Below are 26,464 nucleotides of genomic sequence, written 5' to 3'. Positions count from 1 at the left end.
AGGTGGATGACAGATGGGAAAGAAAAGAGGCCGAGAGTCCAGTTAGCGGCGCTTGGAGCTGTGTGAAAGAGATGAAGATGCCCGAACCAAGGTGGTGGCAGTGGGGGAGGGAGACGGGGGACAGCTTTGGAAAATAGTTTCAAAACACTTACTGAGCACTTTTTCCACCACCTCTGATCTCTCCACGTCCACTTGGAGCCTCCCCTCCAAACCATCACTCCGCAGCTAGGTGATCACTTCAGAGTGGATCTGATCACATCACCCCTGCCTTAAAGCTTTCTGATGACTTCTTACTGACCTTGAGATTAAAGCCAGATTCCTTAGCGTGATCTGCAAGGCCCTGCGGGATCTGTGCCTCTCCTGCTCCATCCATCACCACCACACAGCCTTTGCACATGCTGTTCCCTCTGCCTCTGCTTTTCCTTCTTCTCCTCTAGTTAATACCTACTCATGCAGATCTCAACTCAAGTAGACTTCTCGACCTCCCTCAGTAGGTCAAATTCCACATGTCAGACAAGTACCACGTAGTTCTCTTGGTGGCATTTGTCTCAGCTATTCTCATACATTAATTACTAGCTTCCTCTTCCACTAAAATCTAAGCTCCATGAGGTCAGCGCTGTGTGTGTTTTCACCTTCTCTGTGCGTCTCCAGAGCTTGGCACACAGGGGTGCTCAATAAACATTGGTTGAATGAATGAGTGAGTGAGTGAGCGTGCACCATCACCAGGCACGGCGCTAGGCACTTCGAGAGACGTCAACAGGCAGGGACTTTTCAGGAGTGGAGGACCAGCCCCTAGGAGGAAGATGTCCTTCTGAACCCCTGTCCCTGCCTCCCACTGGCTTCTCTCCAGCACCAGAGCATCTCAGAGGCCGGCATCCCCTTGGCAACATTGCCACCAGCCTGGCATGATCTGATGCTTATCTGGACTGTGCCGGCTGGGCCCAGCCTCCGAGGAGCTAAGGCGGACACCATGGCAACGGCCTAGCTCCTGGGAGGCCCTGGGCTGCTCCTGGGGATGTCAAATCAGTCTTCTTCATTCTCTGGGGGCTGAGCCCGGGGTCCAACCTCAGAAGGACAAAGTCTTTGAGGGAGAAAAAGCATCTTCAAACTTGCTTGGAATGTATTGTTGCAATCAATTGCCTCTGAGAGCCCAGGGGAACCATCAGTCAATTCGTTCTGTGGATAGCCCGGTCCGCGTGTCTACAGTGACTGTCACCACACCACAGGAGCGAGGCTCCTCGGTGGGGAGGAGGAGTCACAGTTAAATCAGGTCGTGGAAAGCTCCCGTGCAGGAGAGCTGCGTGGGGGAGACGCGGTGTGGTGCCAAGGAGACAGGCAGGTGTCCTGGGTTCAAATCTTGGCTCTGCCTTCTAATTCCCTCACCTCGCTGAGTGCCAGTGTCCTCATTTACAAAATGGGGATCGTAACAAAGACTTATCTTGCAGGGCTGTTGTGAGGACCAGATCTGTTGAAAAATGAAAATTCCCTGGAATGTAGAGAGTGTGCACTAAATCACAGCTGGTTACATTAGCATCAGTGTGGAAATGTAACAGTTAAGATGTGTGATGTGTTCTTATGTGGATACTTAGTAGATTGGTTTGGCAGCTGTTGAGAGTAACCTGCCAAGGTCCTGGTGCTGCTACAAGGACTGAAACCAAGGTGGGGGCAGGGACAGCTCAGCCCGTGCCAGGCACGATGCCCAACCCTCAGCCTGCCTGATCTCATCTGTCTGCACGACCACCTGCAAGGCAGGCATCATTGTCCCCCCTTTTAGAAGAGGATTTCCAGATCCAGTGAGCTCAAGTAACTTGCCCAAGCTCCATCAGGGAATGAGATCAGAGATTCCCACAAATAAAACTGAGAAGATACAGCAGCAGCAGCTAGTACACATGCCACACAAGATCACCGTGGGCCGTCTTTGGCCACAAGTCCCAGCCTGTCCCCCAACCCCTTCCCACCCCAAACAGAAATGCTCCTTGCTAGGGAGGAAGACTGTGTGACTGCATTTGCCTGGACCATGTTCCTGGGTCCCTGAGAACCTGCGGAACGTGGGCTGGTCCCTTGATTTCATGGCAGGGATTTAGGAAGTGGAGCGGATAAGCGCTCACCTTGGGGGTGTCTGGGCAGGCAGGAGCTAAGCAGGTGAATGGTTCTTAAGCACCAGCCCCTCTTTTTCCACCTTGAAAAGAAGGCCCAGCACTGGCCAGAAACTTCCCGCCAGAAGCGTTTAAGGTCCTGCTTTTTGCCCGTGTTAACGCTTGTCATTGAATGTCTGCAGAAGGGAGGAACAGAGAACAAGCTGTGGGAGACGATGCTGTTCGCACATTTTCCCAGCGCTAAGTCAGATTGTTTCCTGAAGGCCCTCTGCCTCTATCAGAGCCAACTTTAAAGGGCCGTGCTGAGCCCGACTCCCCGTTGGAGAATGCAAGACTGGCAGAAATGCAGCTGTGCTTACTAAATCCAAACGCCATCTTATTACGCCGAGGGCAAAGGGCCCTAACGAAGGTGAGCAACCATCAGCAAACGTCATTAACATGAATGCACGGAACCCACAGACGTGGGGCTCCACTGACTGGGTGGGACCTCAGAACTTCACAAAGTTCCTTCTTTTAAGTGTTTCTGGAAGTCGTGGGGGAGGGGATTGTCTTACACACGCTTCCAGACAAGTTCATGCTAGGCAATCTTGGAGTTGCCTGCCCAGGGCTGGGTGCAGTTTTTGTGGGTGCTCCCACTGCTGCCTATATAGGGTGCAATAGTCCAGTGCTCCTCTAGTCAAAGCCTTAAGATTCCCAAACAGCCCCTTTTCCCCCTCTGCCCTCACTGTGTTGGAGCCATGCTGGGGTCCATGCAGAATGGGGAGAGTTTGTTCATGCAATGACTATCTATGGAGCATCTGCTATGTGCTAAGTTCTGGAGATGCGCTGGGGACTAAATGCAACATGGTATTTGTTCTTTACGGAGTTTGTGGTCTAGTGGGGGACAGAGATGGTAAATAAACAAATGAACAGAGAAATTAAAAATTGTGAGAAGAGCTGCTAAGGAAATCAACAGGATGCTTTCAATTATATAAACTAAGAGGAGGGTGGATCTTGGCATGAGGCAGTCAGGGAGGACCTCTCTGAGGAGGTGACATGAATGCTGAGACCTAAGAGCCTTCCTGCCAAAAGCAAGGGACAGAGCATTCCAGGTGGCAGGAACAGTGTGGGGGCGGTGCGGAGGGCTGGGCCAGAGGAACCGGGAAGAGGGTAAATGGCTGGAACCCAGGTCGGAGAGAGAGAGGCGGGATGTGAGGTCGGAGACAGAGGCTGGGCGGGTCATTCAAGAGCAAGGTGAGGAGTTTGGATTTTATTTTGCGTGTGATGTAATCCCCAAAGGATTTTAAGCAAAGCAGGGATGTGATTTAATTTATGCTTTAAAAATGTCGCTCTCTAGGGTGAAGCAGGAGGGGAGGCTGGGAGAGCAGAGAGAGGAGGCTGCTGCAGAGTCTGGGGGGGGGTGGAGGGCAGGGGGATGGTGAGAGGAGGCTGCTGCAGAGTCTGGGGGGGGGGCAGGGGGATGGTGAGAGGAGGGTGAATTGGAGAGAGGTTTTGGAGGGAGACTCCACCATATTTGCTGATGGTCTGACCACAGATATCTTAATTATTTTTTATTATAAAAATAATGCATACTCTTCCTTTCAATGCCTTTCTCAACCAGGCACTTTACAAATTTTCCACCTCTGGCCCGGGGCTTTGGCTCCCAAAGCTTTCTGCATGGTCTTCCTTGCCCAAGCAGAGGTTGTAATTACCTCTGTCCTGTGTTAGCTTCAGCTCAGCCAGGAGCACCATGACACCCGAATGAGCACGTATAAATTTTTACGTGCTACAGACAGTGAGAAGGTTGGCACTGAAGACCATTTCTGGGCTATGTTTAGAAGAAACCGAGGCACAGAAAGGTTAAGAGTTTCCTCCCGATCACACAACTACCATGTAGTGAGTTTTAAAACCCAAAATATAGTTCTATTGCTGTTGGACCATGTGTAGTAATTCCAAGAAGCATTATCTAAGAGAGATCCTTAGAGAATTTGCTTCAATAAATAGCTAAGAATTCACTTGTTCGATAAACCCATCGATCTACTATTACCTATTAGGGGCATCGGTTATCTATTATCTGTCATGTGCCCAGCCCCCAGCCCATCTCTGGAGTCACGAGGACACGTCAGACAAAGCCTCCCACTCTTGCAAGCTCGCGGTTCTGTGGATGGAGCCGATGTTCGGGGGAGGGCGGTGAGGCCGTCTCTGAGGTAAGGACCGCCATGCAGGAAGCCAGTGCAGTGGGAAAGATGCACACAATGTGCTGCAGGAGAGCGAGAACAAAGGCTGTGTAGACCCACCAACCGCGCGTCTGATGTACAGCATGTAATAGACGTTCTCAGGGCTTGGAAATGCTCGTTTTCAAGCTCCTTCGGTTTTTCTCACAAGCGTATGCAGCCTAATTTGGACCACGCATCAAGGCAGGCTCTGTGAAGCTAAGGTAATGTCAGCCCTGGCTCATTCCCGTGGCCCCCGATTCTGAACTGTCTGGAAAGCTGTTTGTTCTAAGCATTGGAGGCTGCGTTTGCCTCTGGGTGGCCCTGCATGACGTAAGCTCCTTGAAGAAAGAGATCCTGTCCTTGGCTTTCTTTGCATCTCCTCCTTTTAATCTTCAGTAGTGACTTAAGTGCTTACTATGTGCTAGATTGTAGGTGACAGGAGCAGAGAGCGACGACAATGACAGGCAAGGTCCCTGCTCTCATGAATTTTCAGTTGGCACTCAACCAGCTCTCAGCCTACAGACGGCGGTATTAATTACCATCTAGAGCTTTATGACTCCTGAATTTTATCTTCAGCTTGGTGTTATCTGAGCTCCAAACTCATATAGCAAAACTATGAACTCTACCCGGATACGCGATTTGCCATAAACTCATTATGTCCAAAACAGATTTCTGGATTCCCACCAATGCCACCTCCAACCTGGTCCTCCCCCGACCCTCCCTACCTCATGATTGGCAGCATACCCACCTTGCACAAACCCATCACCTGGGGAGGGCTCTTGATTCTTCCCTTTTCCTTATGCCTCTACCCAGTCCAATGCTGCTCTCCATGCCCACTGTCACCCCTCCACTGATGCCATCTTTTACTTCTGTTACCCCAGTATTTCCCCAACAACCTTCTCCAGCTCACCCCACTCTAATCTATTCATTACACAGTGGCCAGCTTGATCTCCTAAAATGTAAACAAAAGCATATTTTTCCCCTTCTTAGAACGGCTCATGGCTCTCAGAGTAAAATTCCAACTCCACAGTGACCTGCACTGTTCCTTGTCACCTCCTGCCCCCCTTCTCTTCTGCATGGGCCACCCTCACTTTGCTCCAGCCAGCCTCGGTCTCCTTTCTCTTCCTTGGGTCGTCCCTTCTCATCCACTGTGCCTGCTGCTCTCTCCCAGACCCCGTTCTTTAAACAGCTGGGTTCCTCCTCATCCTTCATGCTTCAGCTCAGATGCCACCTCCTCAGAGAAGCCTCCCCTGACTTCCCCATCCAACGTGCCACCCCCCGCCCCAGTGACTCTGTGTCGGGTCACTCAAATTCCCCTCTTTGGAATCTTTAATGGTCCGGTGGTGGATGTAGGATGCAGGATTCATGATGGTAGGGTTGGCATTCACCTTCACATTGTCACCCAGCACGTATGAACACGCCTGGCACAGGGCCAGCTTCATTGTAGGTCCTCAATACGCAGAGTGTCCCAGGCTGGCCCGAAGATTTCAGGGACTAGAAACACATTATCCTTTTCTCCTGGGAAGAAACAGTGAGCGGCAAGAGGGCAAGAAACCTATGGAAGCGCTCCCAACCACACTTCAAATAATTTTTCTCCTTTGTTTCCCTCTTATCCCTCTTTGCAGTGTGTCTATTTTTAAAGATTGGAAGAGTGCAGTACGAGATTGATAGTTTCAGAGATTCAGCCCTTCTTTGTCCCCTGAGGAGCCCCCCTTGCCTCCTTCCAGTCGCTCTCGAGCAGCCACCTGTTCTGAGACACCTGCATGCCCAGCCCCCACCTCTCTCTCTGCCACCCTGAGCTGCACGGGGCCCTTCGCCAGGTTGGGCTGTGTTCCTGCCCCCAGGATGGCTTTGAAGCCAGGAGCTGTTGCTACCTGCTTGTTTGTACCAAGACGCCACGTATGGTAATAGATCCTCAATAAGAATCAGGCACCTGGGGGCAGAGAAGCCGTCTGCCGCCAGCCTCGAACCCTGTCAGCTGCCAGCTGCAAACTCCAGGCAGCCCGCCCCCTGGAGAGGCAGCAGGTGCGGGACACGCGCTGGAGGAAGAGGCGGAGCCCGGCTGAGCCTACCTGGCACGGATCAAGCCCCTCCGTGCGCCAGGACTGGCATCTGGGTTCCAGCCCTGGCTCTGCCACTAAGCCAGGAGACTTGGGCAAGTCCCTTAACTTTTCTGACCATCAGTTTCCTCATCTATAAACTGGGTCTAATAATAATAATTCCAAATGGCTTTGGATTTATATTTTTGATAAGAGTCTTTCCATCAATGGTTTCTTTTCATTTCACTTCTTCGATTATTCAAGAAATATTTGCTGAGTGCCGACCCCGTGCCAGGCACTATGCTGGGTGTGGCAGAAACAGTGGCCAAAAGACATAAGGGGTTGGTCTTCCTGGAGCTTGCATTGTAGTGGGAGCGAAAGACACTCATCGAGTGACCTCATGACAATAATTGCAGTCATGACAAGTGCGATCAAGTCTACGAAGGACAGGGACTCGGGCCATGAGAGCCTGTAATAGGTCGATTTGCCCCTAAGGGTCCCCGGAGGAAGTGATGCTCGTGCTGACACCTGAAGAAGTAGAGGTCTCAACTGAAGAGAGGAGGGAAGAATGTTCTGGGGAAGTGGAGTGGCTTGGACAAAGCTCTGGGAGACAGCCCAGAGACGGTGAGGGCCTGTGAGGAACCAGCCTTTCTGGAGAATGCGGAGTGGAAAGGAAGCGGGAGAAGTCAGCAGGGACCAGACCTGCAGGTGGTCCCTGTTGGCCCGGGTGCAGAGGAATTGCGTCTTTATCCTGGGCGCAATGGCAGCGTTTGCAGTTTAATCAGGGTGTCCCAAGACCAGGTGTGATGGTCTGCAAGGTTCACACTGGGCGCTGCACGGAGAACAGACAGAGGGGCCTGAGGGGAGGCAGGGCCGGGGGGCTGCTGCAGTCATCCTGGAGGGAGACGAGGGCAGCTTGGCAGTGGCTGTGGCAGCAGAGCTGGAGGGAGCATCCAGGTAGCTGGCTGCACAGCGGGATGGACAGGGCTGCCATCACCAGCGGGGAGACAGGAATTACATCGCTACTCTCGAGGTGAGAGAATCAAGCCTCAGAAAGGTGAAGTGGTCCCCACAAATAGCAAGTGATGGGACCAGGCTCCAGGCCAGTCTTCCCACCCAGAGGTTCGATCCCCAGATCCCCAGGGGACTGGTGTCAGGTGTTATTTATGAGTGGCTGAGCGAAGACTCGTCCCCTAGGCCAAGGCTGGCCTCTTTCCTAAGGCTTGTGCTGTCAAAGGTGATGAGGCAGCCTCCAGGCTGACCAGCCCTGTCCTCAGCAATGCCGGGTCCTCAGTCAGCGCCCAGAGGGGCCAGCAGCGGGCAGGAGGAGACCAAACTCGAGGGCCAGCTGTACACAGGAGCTAAACGTGGCGAAGATGACAAGCTCAGGAGGAACCCAGACCTGGGGGCAAATCCTGTCCTTGCCGCCTCCTAGTTATGTGTCCCATGGCCCTCCCAGTGGGCTCCCAGTGTCTGACCTGAAATAGGGAGCATTATACTGAGGCTGTAAGCCTTTGTACTCCAGGCTGGGCCACTGAGGTTGCTAGTGTCCCTTTCCCCAGAGACACAGCTGATCCGTCTCTCCAAGGATGTCCTCTGGTGGCGCAGACCCTCGTGGGGCTGGCGAGCATCAGGGACAGAAGGATGGAGTGTATTCTCCACACAGCGCGACATCAAGGCAGAGGCGGTGGGCGTGGTATCCTCAGAAAGGGGTGCCATTTTGTCACACACATTGTTTTGACTCCCCTGCGTGGTGATAATGACACGCGGACTGATTTTAGTCCCTTTGATTGTCTTTAGATTTTTTTTTTTCCTTTTTCTCTCCAAAGCCCCCCAGTCCATAGTTGTATATTCTTCGTTGTGGGTCCTTCTAGTTGTGGCATGTGGGATGCTGCCTCAGCGTGGTTTGATGAGCAATGCCATGTCCACGCCCAGGATTCGACCCAAAGAAACACTGGGCCGCCTACAGCGGAGCGCACAAACTTAACCACTCGGCCACGGGGCCAGCCCCCCTTTGATTGTCTTTAAACTCTACAGACAATGCAACTCCTCTGGCTGGACCCGGAGTAGCCAGCTCCCACTGCCCCCGCCTCTCCTACGCCAACACCCCACTCGGGCCTTCCTCCCACCATGCCAAGGCCAAGGCCCCCTCTCCCACTGCCACCTTCTCTGGGAGGAGAGAGGCAGCTGACCATTGACTCTTTGGGACACTGAGGCGATGGGGTCGCGTGCTCATTCATTCACTTATTCCACAGAGATTAATGAAGCCCTGCTACCTGTCAGGACCAGCATCAGACGCTGTAAATATGGGTATATGTTAGTTGTGACACTACTCTCGAGAGAGGCTCATTCATTCATTCCCTCATTCACTTATTCATCCAGTGTCACAGTAGCTGAGCACCTCCTGTATACTGAGCCCCATGTTGGGCATGGGAGCTACATTAGTTAACTGAGACTATGAAGCTATCTAACGGAGATGGCTAGGCTTCCTCAAAGAGATGGTGCTTTCTTTGCAGGGCAAGTAGAAAATAGCTAGGTGGAAAAGGTTATCTTTTAGATGGAGGGATAAACACTGGTAAAATTCCAGAGGTATGAAACAACTCAAAGTCCAGGGAACCACAAGCAGTTCCATGTGGCTGGAGGAAGGGCCACATGGAGGAGCAAGAGCAGGACCAGAGAGAGGGCAGGGCAGATCCTAAAAGGTCTTGAATGCTAAGCTAAGGAGGGGACCTTTTTACTGAAGGCCATGGGAGAGTCCTTGAAGTGGGTTGAGAAAGAGGGTAACAGGTAGAGACAGCCATCATCAGATATCACAAAGATCTGGATGCAGCGTGAGGAACGGATTAGAGTGTGTGAGACTGGAGACAGGAAGCCCAGGTAGGAGGCTGTTAGAAGGCTGGTACTGAGGCAAGGGGATGGAGAGGAGGGGTGTGCCCAAAAGACATCAGGAAGGTGAGATCTACAAGAGGTGGCTCATCAGTTACCTACTGCCAGAAAAGGCTGCAAACTGAGCCACTCCACGCTCAGTGACTCAAAACAAGTCATTTATTCCAGATCGGCTAAGAGTTGGTTGATCTTGGCGGGGCTTGGCCGGGCTTGACTGGAGTTGCTTATACCTCTGAGACTGGTTGATCTCAGCCGGACCTGATTGGGATGGTTTGGTCCTGTTCTGTGTGTCCCTCGTCCTGCTCCTGGCACCAGGGGGGCATATTCTCATGGCAAAGAGGGCAGAGACCCAAGAGAAGGAGCCCAATCAGGTAAGCACTTTACAAGCATTTAGTTATGTCGTGCATGCCAGCATCCCATTGGTTAAGCCATAGGGCTGAACCCAAGGGGAAGGGGTGGGGGCGCTATTCCACCTTCTTAGAAGAAGAATTCCCAAGTCATATGGATGTGCGCGGATACAGATGTGGATACGGGGAGAGGTGAAGAACTGGGACCATTTGTGCAATTTCCTGCACCAGATGAGGGCTTGGAAGGGAAAGGTAAAGAAAGGAAGGGAGTTCATGAGTTTTTTGCTAAGAATGTGGCGCATGTCAGCCCCACTGCCTCCAAAGCTTGGCGCTGTTCCCCTTTGTACCCCACAGCCACACTCAGTGGGGTCCAGCCCCGTCGGGAGCTAAGCCTGAGACAGGGCTCATCCCAGATGCAACGTCTGTGCAGCCCGAGCACCCTGCTCAGGGCGTTCTGGGGAAAGAACCAACCCCAAGGCCTATACCCGCCCAGGCCCTCCCTGATCTCTGCTAGCTCTGCCCCGGGCCCCCAGCTCATGTCACTTGAGGACCAGCTCTCCCTTCTCACTCAGACTGTGTTGATGACACATTCCGGAGACTTGTTTCCCTCTGTGTGGGCAGAAAGCCATACAGCGGCTTCCGATCCTGCACGCAGAGGGGTGGGTGGGGAAAGAGGTGTGTGTTTGGGAGCAGGAGGCATCTGCTGCTTCCACCCTTGCTGGATCCCCGCTTCCCCTCTGTGCATACCTCTTCCTCTCTTGCTGCCCCTCCAGACCGTCTGCTGGGTTTCTCCAACTGTACAACACCTGGAGAGGAGATTTACTGTCCCCGAGGGTAACCCCGGAGGGAGGAAGGAAGCAGAAGTGACCTGTACCCCGGCTGACACAACTGAGAGACCTGGTGGATGTCACCTCCCCTTTCTGGACCTCAGTTTTCACACCTATGAAACAGTAACATTGGTCTCGGGGGCATTTAATGTTTAAAAGACACTCATATGATTCTTATTAAGTGCCACGCTATCTAAAGTGCTTTGCAAATATTAACTCATTTAATTATCATAACAATACTTCAAGTCATCCCCATTTTACAGCAGAGAGTCGGAGGCACAGAGAGATTAAGTAATTTCCCCAAGGACACACAGCCAGGGAACAGCAGAGTCAGGACTTGAACCCATACAGTCCAGCACCAGAGTCCACATTTAAATACTACATTATGTTGCCACTTGCTTTCCCCTCCTCTCCAAATTTCTAGAAGTCCAGAGGACTGGCGTCTTGGAGTCATGCCTGTCCCACATCCTTCTTTATTTCCTTCTGAATGGGTTTTGTAGGTTGAATTGTGTCCCAAAAATAGACGTTCAAGTCCTAAGCCCTGTGGGTTGTGAACGTGACCTTCTTTGGAATGGGGTCTTTGTAGATGTTTTCAGGTTGAGGTGAAGTCATCCTGGACTAGAGTGAGCCCTGATCAGCGGCTGGTGTTTTTATAAGAGAAAGGAAAGGGAGATCTGGAGACAGCCACAGAGACACCCAGGGAAGATGGCTGTGTGAAGACAGAGGCAGACAGGGGAGAGATGCGGCCGCAAGCCAAGGACCGCCGGCCACCCCGGAACCTGGAAGAGGCAGTGAGGACTCTCGCCTACAGCCTTCGGAGGGAGCACGGCCCTGCCGACACCTTGATGTCAGACTTCAAGCCTCTAGAACTGTGAGAGAATACACGTGTCTTCCTCTGAGGCACTGAGTTCATGGCCATTTGTCCAGCAGCCCTGGGAAGCCAGTACAATGGGTAAGGGAATCTCGAAGGCGTCAAGCAGAGGCAGCTCAGGAAAGCACCTCGAAGGTGGCAGCCTCGCCTCCCCACCCAGCTCACGTTTCAGATCCACCTGCCACCTCTCATTTCTTCTTCAAGGCCTGGAGCACTCCACCAGGCTACCTGGACTTCCAGAGAACTTTGGTCCTGAAATGCCAACTCCAGGCTTGATGGCTGAGTAGAAAGGATAACCAGTGGACGCAGAAACTGAAGGGGCGGCAGCTTACTCGGGGACAGAGATCCTCAACTTCATGAGGGCTGAGAATTGGGCTTTGGGTATCTCGAGAGGAGGCTTGGAATTCTAAGTGGCCATGTCCCTCAAGCCCCAGTCCCCTACTTGCAGGAAACACCTGATGTGTGGTAAAGGAGACAGGGTGGAAAGATGGAGTCAGACACAGCTGGACTCAAATTTCAGCTCTTGCATTTGCTGTGTGGTCTTGGGCAAGTTACTTCACCTCTCTGAGCTCATTCTCTGAGCTCTGAGCATAGCATCCACCTCCCTGCGTTTGGAGCATAACGAGTGAGTACGCACCTCTTCCAGGCTTTGCATGCAGCGCCTAGCACACAGTGACAGCTAGAAAAGGCCGACGAGGTATAATGGAAAGGCCCCGGGCATTGGGATCTGACAGGTATGAGTTTGAATCCCTGCTCTGTCCCCTCCCAGCCATGTGGGCTTGGGCAAGTCACTCCACCTCTCTGACCCGTAGTTTCTCCATAAAGTTGGGCTAAAGCTCCTCTTCTTGGGGTTTTCATTAGGACTAGATGAGATGTGGGTGTGTATAGTCCTTTCCCGCCCACCTGAGGCATCGGCCGCCTCCACCGGGGACCCGTGAACTCTAGACTCCAAAGTGGGTTATCGCAGTCCTACCTGGCAGCCCTCTGGGCTTCCAGATCCACTCTCCTTGATCGTGGCAAGCCTCTGGCTCTCTGGGCTGTCCAGCTTTGTACCCAGAAGCCCGACCTCCAGTCTGATGCCTCCCAGAGCTGCACCTAAAAGCCTAGAAATTTCCCTGGTGGATTTGGCACGACCAGGGGCAGGGGGTGATGGCTCGGACGCTAAGGCTTGACAGGCATGGCCAAGGGTCTTAGCAGATAACCTGCCCACGTCCCCGTGAGGACCAGAGCTGTCTGCTCAGCTGCTTCGTGGCCGTGGGGGCGGGGGCGGGACTAAAACGGACTTGATGGACTTGATGAGGGACAAGGAGATTTAGAGGAGGCCAGCTCGGCTCTGGTCCCAGGCAGAGGGGCCCCAGGGCCCGGGCAGGCCCTGCACCGTGCTGAACCCCCTGGAGGCAGCCCGGTCCCCCGGGTGGGGGCTGCTAGCAGGCCTGTTGTCACTGGCCAGGCCCTTTCCATCAGCCCCACAGGAATTAGCAGAGGCTGCTAAGTGGCCTCCTGCTTTCTCCTGTGCTCCGGAGGAGGGGGGAGGGAAGGGGTGAGGGGGGAGCAGCACCGCGGTGTGCGCATGGGGTGATTGTCATGGTTACACTCTGACAAAACAAATGGCTCTGCTTCCTGCAGGCCACCCAAACAGCCATCGCAATGTGGGCATCCAGCCAGCCGGCTGCCAGGGCAGCGGGCGCTGGGCTCGGGCACTGGAGCCCAGCTCTGGGCGCCCCCTCCAGCAGCTCTGGGAGCCGGGAGACGGCCACTGGGGCTGTGGACAGAGCGGGCGTTTGCCCAGACACGTGTTGCTCCTGGGGCAAGGTAAGGGCTGGTCCGCGGGTGTGAGGATGAGGGGCAGGCCGCTGAGCCGTCCTGGGGGTGTGCGTGTGAGGGATGGTGAGGGCGCATCTGCGGTGACTTGTGTGTCTCCGTGTGTCAGTGGGTGTGTGAGTGAGTGTGTCTGTGCAGCAGGGTGTGTGCTTGCACTAGTTGGACGGGGATCAGGATGCTCCAGCGTTAGAAGTGAGAGAGACCACAACCACATGTTGCTGCTCGCATCTCTCGCATCTCTCTCTCTCTCTCTCCTCCTTCCTCTCTCCCTTTTTCTGGAGCCCTCTCTCTCTCTCTCTCTCTGTCTTTTTTCTGTGTGTGACTCTCTGTGTCTCCCTCCCCCTGTCTCTCTGTCTCTCCCTTCTCTCTGTCTCTGCCTCCCTCCTCCCTCTCTCTGGATCTCCCCACCGCCATCCTGCCACCTGTTTCCACCATCTCCCGGTCCCCTATCTTCTCTTGTCTGTCCTCCCAGGCCCCGGGGCAGTCAGGAGCTCTGCAGGCTGCCCATCCCTGGCTGCCAGGCTCATGCCCACTGCCCTCTGGGTGCGTGCCGTGTGACTGTCCCCAAAGCCGCCAGCCAAGTGCGTGCCCTTCTCAGAGCCCCGTGTCCCCCAGAACCTGAGAGGTAAGGGGGGCTGCAGGAGGGAGAAGGGGTCCTTGGGAGGGTGGGAGGTGGGCAGGCGCAGTGGGGGTGGGGGGAACCAGGGGACTTGGCACCCGCATGCAGCAGTGGCGTCTGCTAACACGTCAAACCCCCGCTGGAAGTCCCGTCATAACATCTCCAGCAGCCCCAACAGTTCCCTCCCCACGGAGGCTCCCTCCGGCAGCAGATGGGAGCTTGGAGGGCAGGGGCCAGCACCGTCCCCTCCTCCCCTCCCCTCCAAGAGCAACAGGCACCTTCCTGTCTCTGTTCCTGCTCCCCTTTCTTTCCTTCTTTTTTTGAAGAAGACTTGAGAGGAGGCAGGGCGCTCTTCCTCTTCTCTGCCGGCACAGAAGCCTGTTCCCTGGGTTCACCTGTCTGTACCCAGTCAGGTCACAGGAACGGGGCAGAGGCTCAAAGGGCACTGGATGAAATCCAGGCCTCCTGCGTAGGGTGGAGGGCAGAGGGCTTGGAGGGTCCCTTGGGTAACTGGGTTGGGGGCTGCCAACACTGAGCAGGCGTGTGTGGCGTGTGTGGGGATGTGTGCTTGAGAAGTGTATAGGGCGTGTGAGCGTAGGGGTGCGTTCCTGGAGGGTGGGGTATGGCGTGAGCTACCTGAGTTGGTAAGGGGGGCTGTGGTGCGTGTGTAAGTGTGCTTCATTGTTTAGGGGTACGTGTGTGGGATGCCCTGTGTCTGCTGGTGTACAGGGATTTAGAAGTTGGGGGGGGGATGTGTGTGTTTGCGTGCACATGTGTAGACGATTGTGGGTTGAACTTGACCCAGAGATTGCTGGGCAGGAGCCCCAAGGCCTGACGTGGTAGCCGCATGCTGTACCCTCGTCGTCCAGCCTTGGTTAGCATCCCTTCCCAGGGACAGCGTTTCGGCTTGTTCCAATCCAGCCCCGCCCACGTTATGATCCAGGGCCCAGGGTGAGGTGAGCACTGCACCCTGATGGGGGCCCTGCAGACCCCACTGCTTTTCGAACATGAGACACGCCAAGGCTCCTGGGCTGGGAGTGGCTGGGGCTCTGAGCATCCTCCCCAGCCTTAGGCACCTTGGGGTCTGTGGAAGACCAGCCGCAAATCCAGGCCAGACGAAGCTCTTAGACGGGACTCCAGCCATTGGCCCTTTGTTTGCTGCCTGGTGAGATGGGCTGTCAGGAAAGTTGTCCTGGCCCAGTGGGCGGAGCGGCGTTTCGGTCCCTCTTGGTCTTCCACACTGTGCTCGGCTCTGAGTGGGCGCCTGCGCTGGCTGGCGGGCCTTTCCCTACCAGACATAAGACGCTGATTGTGGTTCTAGGGGAGGCTGGCTCCACAGGGAAAAGGGACAGCCCTGGGGGGACAGAGACGGTGGAAGAGGCACCCAAGAGCTCCAGGTCAGCTGCTCCTCCAGAACCCCGGCCTTGGGCTTCTGCTCAGGTTCAAGTTGTCCTCTCTGCCAGGTGAGAGGGTCTCTCTTAGTCCCTCCTGGCCAATTCCCTCCAGCCACACGACCTGGGTGACCAGTGGCCGAGCTGACTTAGGTTTCTGGTGGTCTCACAGGTGTTCCAAGTCCAGCCATACTGGGAAGGGGGCTTGGGCCATGCCAAGCAGAGGGTCACCATAAACGAGAAGTCAACAGACTTCCCTGGGGGCATTGGGGACAGCCCATTGAGATCAGTGGACAAAGTACGGCTCCAGATCACCAGGAGTGCACAGATCCTTTCAGCCCATTAATCTCCTTTAAGAGAATGTGCCCACTGGCTGATCCCTCAGGAAAACCCGGCCAGAGCCTTTCCCTGGCCATTTGCCCAGCAGCATGGCTGGTCCATGAAACACTCTGGGAGAGCAATTGGAATCAGGGGTGTTCAGTGTGGGGCTCAGAAGGCTTCCTGGAGGAGGTGATGTTAGGGTGGGGACTTGGAGGAAGCAATGGAGGGATGTGGATATACGGATGGACGAAGAGGACCAGGGAAGTTTCATATGTGGCCAGAGGTGTGAACACAGGGTGGGGAGGGGCAGAAGGTCTTGGTCGATGGGGATCAAATAAGTCAGTGTGAATGAACAGACAACCTAGGGTAGAAAGACAGAAAGGAATGAAAACCATTTGGTCACTGGGTGCCCACCATATGCCAGGCTCTGTGCTGGGCATTCGGTGCCTGTCCTCAAGGAGCTTGCAGGCTCAAGTGGGGAGATTGACTTTAACCCAAGATTACGTAAAATAGCAGCCATGAGAAGAGCTCTTGGATTTGAGGTCTCTGCAAGCTAGCCAAGAGGAGAATGCCAAGGGGGCCTCTGTGAGCCTGAGGCAGGAGGCGAGGGCCAGGCGAAGGGAGACATTTGTGAGTTGTCTGCTCGCACGTCGGAGCAGGGTGGGGTCAACCACTCCGGGAGAGAGCAGAGGGCAGAGGAGAAGGCCTGAGGTTGGACCTTGAGGAATCTTTGACTCCACTGACCAGTCACTCCCCTCACTTTAGTCCTGGCCCTAGGGAATGAGCCTCCAAAAGAAACAGAGGAGGGGCAGCAGGACGGAGGGGACCAGGACCTGGTGTCTTCCCCGCCTTGTGACTCCCCTTACCAGGTAGCTGGCCCGTAGCATTTTATTTAATCCCCATTTTACAGATGGTGAAACTGAGTCTTAGAGAGCTCCAAGAGCTAGGGTTAAGGTCACATAGCAAATGGCAGAGCCATTTCACCAGAAATGAAGTGAGAGATGTTGGCAGGTTCATCCAGCAGTTCCTGAGTCTGTGCTCGTCCTGGATGCCCCGAGAAAAACTGAAATGAGAAGGGCCTTTGTGCCAGAAGAGATGCTGGGCCGCTCCATGGATGGGATTATTACAGCAGGGTACGGCTGAGCGAGGCTGTATCCTGGGGGGCTCTGAGGAAGGAGAAATCACACCCAGATAAAGGGGTCAGGAAAGGCTCCAGGGAGGTGGGACTGGAAAGGACCCAGGGGATGAGGAGGTTCAGAAACACGTAGATGGGACAATGGTGCTCTGCGTTGGGGGAGAGCATAGCCAGGGTGTGGAGCTGGGGCTCACGGGGGTCTGGGGAGGAGCAAATACGCTGGTTTGTCAGGAACATAGGATGAGAGGGGAGGAGTGACCTGGGATCAGGCTGCAGAGGCGGATGGCGGAGGGGATCATCGGGGAGGCTGGATTGGGCAGGAAGGAGCTGGGCTTCTGGTAAAGCTACTGACAGTCCTGGAGCAGAGAAGCTCTGTGATGAGACTGAGACCCCAGGAAGACAGATTGACTAACCCAAGGCATTGACATTTCCCCTCCTGGATCCTCACTGGGATCTGGAGGGATCCCAGTCTCCAGCTGGAAAACTTTGCTAAATGACGCACGGTGAATGTTCCTCAGGGAAGGGGGCCAAGTGACCTCCGTGCAAAGCTCTTCTCCCCCTTCCTGTTACCGCACTGGGGATCCAGCTGCTGGGCCCAGGACACTGCTAAGTGGTTCCTCCCATAGGTGCCACTCCAGAGACAGTGAAGGACACAGGGTCAGGCAGGCAGCTGCAGTGGCTGCCCCCACACAGCCTAGAACGGGGCCACGGGCGAGAGCGGCTGGAAGGCAGGGCATGGGTCCAGCTGGTTTGCTATGTATCCCCCGTTCCTTGTTCAGATCCCATGCAGGGGTCTGCGTAATTGTTATTTGAGACCCCCATAGATGTGAGGTTGTAGATTAAAAAAAAAGTCACCGTAATGGAAGAATGTCAATGAACTGACCACTTAAAAAGTCCCTGCTGAACGTCTCTCCTTGCTCAACATCAGCATCAACCCCTGCCCGTCACTTAACATCTATGTCCATCAGGTTCTCTTTGGTTGTTGGGTGTGATCAGCAACTGACCATCCCATGCCAAAGGATGGCACGGTGCAACTGAAATCCTGTGAGAGTTGCAGGATTTAACGAAGCCAATGAAAGGGGACACTGGAGGACTCTTCTAATGCCACACAAAGTCCTAGACAAATTCGAACCTGGCAGAGGGCGGCTAGTTCACAACAGAAGAAGAGAAAATTGGCAGCAATGAGTCATGACAGGAAACTTTCATCATTCTCCTGTCAGTGAAATATGAAATGAAAAAATGTCATACCACGCTAGCATCTAATTTTGTTCAAAAAAATTATCCCCCTTAACCCAATAAATACTTGATTTGCTCTTTGTTCATTGAAAGTTTTAGCACCTGGTGTAATTACACTCTTATTTTGGTCCAATATAAGAGTCTATTTTCATATTTTTAGTTTCGCTTTTCAAAATAAAATCCCAGTTGGAAACTTTTTCACTCACCGTTTCCTGTGAAATTTTGGTCCTAGTCTGTTTTTTTTTTTTTATAGGGAGAGATTGAACAATCTCATGAATAGGGAGCAAGCATTCTTTTTGGGGGTTTTTTTGCCAGGAAAGATTTGCCCTGAGCTAATATCTGTTGCCAATCTTCCTCTTTTTTTTTCCCCTCCCCAAAGCTCCAGCATGGTTGTAATCCTAGACGTAAGTCCTTTCAGATCTTCTATGTGAGTCACCACCACAGCATGGCAACTGACAGACGAGCAGTGTGGTTCCTCAACCAGGAAGCAAATCCAGGCCGCCGAAAGCCATGAGAGCACCTAACTTTAACCACTAGGCCAACAGGGCTGGCTCTTGGTCCCTGTCATAAGTGGGTTTGCTTGGAGTGGCCTTTTTCTGGTCCAATTATTGGAGGAATATGGAGACCTTATGTGGTCAGTGTTCAGTATTTGTAGAGTTTATGAATGAATGAGTGAGTGAGGGAATGACTATGGGGCCCCTTCCAGAACTATGCACTTTTGATTTTCAAGCCTCTTGCTTCTGCATTGCCTGCCTCATTCATTCATTTATTCAACTTTTATGAGCACCTACTGATTGCCAGGCACCCCTCTAGGCACAGGACATACAATTGTGGATAAAATACACGAAAATCTCTGCCTTCACGGAGCTTAGATTCTAGCGAACCCCCTGGCCAATTTTTCCTTCCCCGACCTCTTACTCCCTTCCCAATGTTGTGGCTTCTGTCCCTAGGACCATCGTCTTTGCTCAGAGACCCAAACATTCGTGGTTCTACTCACCAAGTTAGGTTCAGTTATGCTGTAGCAGCAACATTTTAATTCTTGCTCATGTCACATGTCCAAAGCAGGTCACACATGTTGTCACACAACATAGCCACTCCCAGGTTCAGGTTACCAGAGGCTCCTCGTGGACACGTGTCTCCACGATCACCGTGGCAGGGAACAAGACGTGGCCAATCACACATGGGCTTTTAAAGCTTTCGCCTAGAAGTGACCCACTTCACCTCCACTCAGTTCATTGGCCAAAGCAAGACGTACAGCCACACCTTCAAGGGGGCAGGGAAGTACAGCCTGCCACGTGCCCAGATGGGCAGAGTCAGAAAGATCTGCCCGACAGCATTAAGATCACACTCAGGCTTCTTCAAGAGGGGCACAGTAGTCTTTATGAGAATACTTATAGGAAATGGGGGAAGAAGAAGGGTCGTCTTGGGTTGGATCCCTTTGAACATCTTAGCCCTCAACCCTGGCCATTAGCACTCAGCTCTGATCAGCATATCTGAATACCTCAGCATCCACCACCCTCAAGCCCAGCTTGGTGAAGCAGCAAGTTAGTTTCAATAGTGTCTTGGTCAGCTCGGGCTGCTCTAACAAAAATACCGTAGGCTGGATGGCTTAGACAGCAATTTGCTTCTCGCAGCTCTGGAGGCTGGAAGTCTGAGATCAGGTCCCAGCAAGGTGAGGTTCTTCGGGGGGAGACCTTCATCCTGGTTTACAGGTGACTGGGCACCTTCTTGCTGTGTCCTCATGGTAGAGAAAGAGAGAGCTCTGGCTTCTTCTTCTTCCTATAGAATCCCATCATGGGGGCCCCACCCTCGTGGCTTCATCTGAATCCAGTCACCTCGCAAAGGCCCCACTTCCAGATACCATCCCGTTGGGGATGGGGGCTTCAATGTGGAACCCAGAGGGGAGGACACGAACATTCAGTCCGCAGCGTGCAGAAAGCTCTGTCACGGAGCTCCCATTCTCTCGTGTTACTGCAGTCCCCTGATCCTTAAAATGGGGATAGTAATCGCTTTTTTTTTTCTTTGCCCCTCCTCATTGAGCTCCGATTAACTCACGGATGTGAAAGTGCTTTGATTATAACTCGCTTCATCTAAGGCGTGGATGCTCGTCACATTTACGGCCAGGTGGTGGATTTGAGAGGGTAAATCGGTCAAGGACTAGAAGCCCCCTCACTACCTTTAACTCCATCATTTCAATTCTTTGAACCTTGAAGCCTTTTCTAAGATTCCCTTTCTAAGAGATTCGTCCAGAGCCTGTTGGAAGGTCTGGCCGTGACCAGCTTCCCCCCTCACGCCATCTCCCCCGACGGTGGCCACAGCTGCCCGCTCACCTTTAAGTCAGCGGTGTTTGTTCACGCAGCTTGAGCTTGGCCCCTGGCTACCTTAGCTGAGTCGCACATGCCTGTGCAGCTCTGAGGAGCCCTTCTCCGTGCCAGGCACCCTGCTCAGCACTGTGCACGCGCTGGTTCGTTTCCTCTCAACAACGCCAGGAGGCAGGCCCGCTCCTGTGCCCTTTGTACAGAGCAAAAAGCTGAGGCTCAGAGAGGTGAGGGAACTAGCCCATGTCACCGAGTATGAGTCGGAGTCTGGCTTCAAACCCAATGGTATGGACTCCAGAGCGTGAGCCCTTGACCCTCAGGCTGGCTGGCCAGCCTCAGCCGGCCTCCCCTCTGCTCACTCGGCCCTGGTCGGTTTGGTCTCCGTTGCTGACAACCCCACTGTGTCCCTTGGACTCTCAGAGACAAGGCTTTCCTCTCACTTCTTCGGACATGGGGTGCTGATACTGTGGATTTCGCAATGGCGTAGTGCAAATGCAGGGGCACCGAAATGAGACTGCCAGGGTTCGAGTCCCAAAGATGCCATTTATTAGCGTTGTGACCTTGGGCAAGTTTCTTAACCTCTCTTATGTTCACCCAGATCATCTGTTAAAAAAAAAAATCACTTATGGGGTCATGAGGAATCAGTGTGAGAATCCATGTCAATAGCTTAGCCAGTTTCCCACTTAGTAACAGTTTGCCATAAGTGTCAGGGACTTCTGAACCCTGTTCCTTAAAGCTAGGGGGCAGTAGGGAGCTCTGTACCCCAGACCCAGCTTCTTCATCTGGCTCATTCCCTGGGAATCTTCAGCTGTCTTTGCCCCACTGGAGTCTTTCCAAGAAGAGGGACACAGCCAGCCTCTCCCGAGGTTCTCCTGCAGTAAGTTGTCCCATGAGATCCATCGTGAGGCCTCTCTGTGTGTCCCCTCTGTTCCATTTGAGATGCTTTCCAGGTGGGAGTTGCCTCCAATGTGCCGACTCTGTGGGAGGAGAGCAATGCTGTTTATCCATCGTCTCTGCGCAAAGCCTGGGGACAGACGCTGCCCCGCTCCCTGCTCCCAGCGCCCCCCCTCCTCCCAGAAGGAGCATCAGAAGGGCAGGAGCCAGTAGGGTGTGGAGCCTGGGGGTTTTGTCCCCATCCACGCCGAGGGATCGCAGCCTCTGAATAAGAGCAAGCAGCTGCCAGGTGCACTGACTGGGCCTTGGCACCTGGACCTGGCCAGCAGGCAGCAGAGGGACACTGTTAACAGCCCAGGTTCTGGAGGCAGACCGCTTGGGTTCAAATTCTGACTCTCCCACCAACTCACTGTGTGACCTTGAGATTTACTTAACCTCTCTGGGCCTTGGTTTCCTCCGCTGTAGAGTGAAAATGATCTGCTCCATAGGGTCTTTACGGGGATTCTAGAAACACTGAGTGCCACCTCTGAGTAGTAGACTAAATAGTCAGACATGGGGGCCCCTTAAAAAGGGAACCTTAAAGTGGGGAACCGATGCCCATCTTCAGTTCCCATAGAACTACTGAGGGCATTTGATTCCTTCTGGAGTGGACCCTGGGCTATCCATTTGGGGGAGGGTATGACATTAATTCTCCAGGCCCACCTCTTCATGTCGTTAGGTAAAGGCACCAAGACCCAGGTAGGGTTGGGAGGTGACCCTCTCCAGGTCATTCATTTGTTCCTTCTGCAATCTAGTACTGAGGGGATGAGAAGGCCTGTGGTTAAGAGATCCATCTCCAAAGCCAGAGTCCGAATCCCAGCTCCAGCGCTCACAAGGGTATCTCCCGGGGCAAAGGATGGAACCACTCTGGGCCTCAGTTTCCTCATCTGCAAAATGGGGACAATAGTCACGCCTGCGTCACAGGGTCATGCTGGGGGTCACCTGAGCTAAAGCGTGACGAGCAGGTGGAAGATGCCCCGTAGACAGGAACTGCTCAGTTTGTGTTCGCTCTTGCTGTTCTTTAAGAGCTGTTTCAGCCGCTGTTCTTCATGCCGGGGACACACCAAGGGACAGGACAGCTTTGGTCCCCACCCCCGGGGCAAAGACAGACACTAAGCCAGCAGCCCACCAGTCTTTACATCCCGCCAGTTGTGTCGTGTGCCAGGCCCGAGAGATGAGCACAGCAGTATGTGAGAGCAGGGTCCCAGTCTGGGGCCCACATGGAGTGGGTGCACAACTGGCACTCGGACCTCGGGGCCTCGTCTCCTTGTCCAGTGCCCTCAGCCCACATGGCGTCTCTGTGCCATCTGAGGGGACAGCATGAGTCGGGGAACAGCCTCGCATCTTGGCACAAACCAACTGGGACCTCATAGGGGAGCCGAGGCAATGGCTACATTCTTTACCCGACGCCCAGGCCGGGTGCCCTGGGAAAGGGAGTCCGTGGGGTGGCTAGATAATGGGTCGAGGGGCTGCGGGTGGCCTCCATGGGGAAATGACAAAACACAGGTGCCCAGATGCAGTCCAATTGGTGAGAGAAGACCAGAGGAAATCCCAAGGAGAAAAGGATATAAAAGCGATCGCTACCCTTTTTTGAGGACAACACCCTGGGGTAAGCACTTTATATGCAGTAATCCTCAAGAGAACGCTGGGAAATAAACTACCATTTTACATGCCCGTTATACAGAGGGAGAAACTGAGTTTCACACGAGTTGCCACTGAGAAAGTGCTGGGTACGGAGGAGGAAAGGCAGGTGCCAGGAGCAGGAATGAGCTTCCTTAGAGGTGTTTGCGGAGGGCACGGTGCAAGGATCTCTCTTCAATTTGCTAGGAGCCCCCAAGGAAAGAGAGGAGTCCTAGAAGGGAAATGGCAGCAGGGGGATTCTAAAACAGCCCGCCCTCCGCGCCTTCATCCCGTGAGCTCATCAGCCGACAGGGAGCTGGAGAGATGGACAAGGCTCAAAGAGCATCCATTTAGTGCCTTTCATGGGGCTGCAGTGATGCTGGCAGCCCCCCCGGGGGAGCTCCCCTTGCAAATGCACCCCTGGAAAGGTGGGTGGGAACTGAACTTGTGTAAATGGAGTCCAATTTTCCCAGCGATGTGGGGGCTCATTTCTGAGTGACCCTCGGTGGGCAGAGACTCTCCCACTGGACCCTCACTGGTTCCCCAGGGGACAGGTGGAGTCCGCCTGCCGCCAGCACCGTGTACGAGTATTTAAGCCATCCCTCCTTAATGTTCCGTGCAGACTCTTCAGAAGCCTGGCAGGCAGCCCTCCTTTACCTGGAGCTTCCAGATCTGGTCGTGCCTCTCCCTCCCTCCTTCAGCAGGTCCAGACGCAGCCTCTTAGCCGGAAGCCTCAGAAGCCCTGGGTGGCTTGGGCCTCCGCCACCTGCGGGGCTGACTGTCCTGGACGTCCGGACTGGCCAGCCTCCAGCTCTCTCGGCAGTACAGGCACACTAAGCTGAGAGGCCTGGGTGTCTTCTGTCCTGATTATTTCCCCAGTTTTCCCCCCAAAAAGGAGATGATCACTGTCTCTGGGATGGAATCCTACAGGCTTCGGGCTGCAATAGACAGATTCCTCCCACTATCAGATTCTTTAAATGAACCCATAGCCAACGCCTATTCCCATCCCCGACACATTCCATCCTATTCATTCATCCATTCACTCACTCATTCAACAAATGAAGCACATCCGTTCATCCATTCAATTCATTGCTGAGCACTGACTCTAGGCCCAACCCGGAGGACAGACAGACTTCTTGCCTGAATTCTAGGAACTGACAGCCTCCCAGCTGGGCTGGGTGGGGAGCAGGCTCTTTGTCCGTCTTGGTGACCTCTGTGGCCTAGGCCCCACACAGTGTCTGGTGCACAGCAGATGTTCCATGTCCACTTGTTGCACGGACACATGACACGTGGAGAGTGGGATAGCTGACCTGTGCTGGTGGCGGCAGTCCTCTCCAGCACAGGACCCCGAGGAGGCTTCATGGAGGTGGTGGCATTTGAGCTGGGCCTCGTAGGATGGGTAAGATCTCCTCTGGGGGAGAGGGAGGGGCGGGGGCTGCGTTCCTGGTAGAGCCAGCAGCTTCAGAAGAGACACAGAAAGGCCAGGCTTGTTTAGAGGAAGAGCAAGTGGCCTTGACTGGCTGGAGCATGGAGTAAAGGGGATCGGGTGGGAGGATCAGAAGCAGGGGTTTGTTACCCACACCAGCTAGATATGGGCCCAAGGTGGGAGGTTCAGAGGAAGGAGACCAGAATGTGAGAAGCCCCGGGTTCTAGAAGCCTAGAACAATCAGACTGGATCCAGAGAAGCTGTCGACTCTGCCCCCACTTTGGTGGGAGTGTTGGTGCTGGTTGAGTGCAGCAGTCCTCGGAGGGTGTGAAATTGGGGCATGAACGCATGGACTTTCTAGAGGGGTCAGCAACAGGAAAAGGATGAGAACCCTCGGCCCGAGGTAAGCAGTCAGGAGGTCAAGGCCGGAATTGCTTGGGGGGCTCACAGTCTGCATCTCGCCCAGGCCTGGCAGAGCCCACTCAGCCAGGGGCCCTGATTCTGTGGACACCGTGGGGTGTGGGGGGATCTGTGACGACGAGCGGCCTCGAGAATGGCTTTCCAGATGGAGGGAGGAGGTCTGCCATGACGTCCCTGGGACAGTAATGAACTGGGGGTAAAAGGGGTCGGGCGGATTTCAGCTCGAAGGGCAGAATCAGAGTGGGTACTGGGATGATGGGTACTTTGTGAGAAACCCAAGGATCCTCCAACTCTGTCAGCTCGGAGGCCTGTGCCGGGGTCACCCAGCCCAAGAAGTGGGCCTTGCTGGGAGGGCCTATGGAAGAAGGCAGAGAAGAGAAGCCCCCAGCCCCTTCAGGACTCACCTGCTTCCCACCCACTTGCTTGACGGGCGTTCTCTCCTTCATCCGCCCGGTTTCTGAGGGGTGGGCACCGTCATGCTCCCATTTTACAGATGCAGAAGCTAAGACACAAAGAGGTTAAGTAACTTGCTCAAGGTCACACGATATATAAGTGGCAGAGCCCAGCCAAGGAGCTGGCCCAGAGCCACCAGGAAGTGGTGTCAGGACTCTAACCCAGACAGTACTCTAGACACTGGGACCTAGCCGCTGCCCGCCAAGCAAGTTTGCCCCTTCCCGATCTCTTTCTGAAGAGCAAACGTCCCCTGGCAAGGGGGGTGACGCCCCTCTCTGGGACGCCAGGACCCCTGATGCAGGCGCTCTCCACCCCGTCATGATGACTGCGCACGAAGCAGGGCCCCAGCACTCTCCTCCCTGCTCCCTTTGCTGCGCATCCTTCCTGCGTTGCGTATAAATCAAGTCACACGCTGCGGGTACCTCTTGGCCCAGTCTCTGTTCTCAGCCTAGAACACTGCACCCCAGGCTGTTCCAGGACACAGGCCTCCCCAGAGGCATCTTCTGGAGCCTGGGGGGTGGGCAGGGGCTGGCTGAGCTCACGGCGTGACCAGGATCACAGCCACAGCTTGAGAGGCTGCAGAGCCCAGGGAAGCTCAGGGTCCCTGAGGCCCACAGCCCCAGTTCACCAGGCTCCTGGTCCTCCCTCCTGCCCTCCCTCCCTCCGTCCCTTCCTCATCACTCTCTCCTTGCTCAGCATGGACTGGAAGCAGCCGGGGAAGGGAAGGGACAGGCTTCCCATCCCATCCAGCCTGACCGCTCACCAGCTGTGTAATTCTGGGTTCCAGACCTCTCCGCCTTGCCTCATTTTCCCCACTTGTAAAGTGAGGGTGGGTGTGAGCATTAGCAATGACTGTAAAGCACTGCAACCTGGTAGGCACCCCCATTTAGAGCTCCTCGTCTGACCCGAGCCCTGCGCAGGAAGCTGGGACACAGGCGGAGAAGGAGGTACGCACCCTGTTCTTACAGCACTCGCAGCCCTGCGGGGTTGACATGCATTACGGAGGGGCAGTCACAGCGCTTCCCGATGTGAGAGGTGACAGGCAAGTGCCCAAAGGCTGTGGAAGGTTTGAGGAGGGCATGTCTGATGGGCTGAGATGTCAGGGAAGGCTTCACGGAGGAGGCAACAGTGGAACTGGGCCTTGAATGGCGAACAGGACTTTGAACAGCAGAGAAGAAGGCAACCATCATTATAGGAACAGACTCCAGGGTGGGGAAGAACCTGATTTGTTCCGGGCATGAGAAGGTTAGTGTGTGTGGAGCAAAAGGAACAAGCAACACATGGCAGGAGGTGACCCTGGACAGAGATGGGGACCCGACAGGGAAGAGCCTTGAATGCCATGCTAGGAGTTCACCCTGCCCTGTCGGACAAAAGCAGTGGGGAGCCATTAAACTCAGGGAAAAGGGAGGCTCTTGTTTGTGTGTGCGTGTGTGTGTGCGAATGCACACACACACACGAGGTGATGGAGTGGAAGGTAAACCACTAGGAGGGTGAAGGATTAGGTCAGAGT

At 54.2% G+C, this 26,464-nt stretch overlaps 1 protein-coding gene across 2 annotated transcripts in view; it reads left to right on the top strand.

Annotated features, from left to right (window-relative positions):
* The first annotated feature begins 12,942 nt into the window (after positions 1 to 12,942).
* VWA5B1 (von Willebrand factor A domain containing 5B1) overlaps positions 12,943 to 26,464 on the top strand; it is a 62,101-nt gene continuing 48,579 nt past the window's right edge. Inside the window, exon 1 of one of the 2 annotated variants that reach the window (XM_070510855.1) lies at positions 12,943 to 13,073. The gene's annotated coding sequence lies outside the window, so the exon portion shown is untranslated. Of the gene's footprint in view, positions 13,074 to 13,216; positions 13,708 to 26,464 lie in introns of those variants that run through there. The other variant, XM_070510854.1, reaches the window with a different exon arrangement.

Source organism: Equus asinus, chromosome 5 (assembly GCF_041296235.1).
Source record: "Equus asinus isolate D_3611 breed Donkey chromosome 5, EquAss-T2T_v2, whole genome shotgun sequence".
Classification (NCBI taxonomy): Eukaryota; Metazoa; Chordata; class Mammalia; order Perissodactyla; family Equidae; genus Equus; species Equus asinus.
Note: the sequence above shows the minus strand (reverse complement) of the source record. Positions and strands in the feature narration are given on the sequence as shown.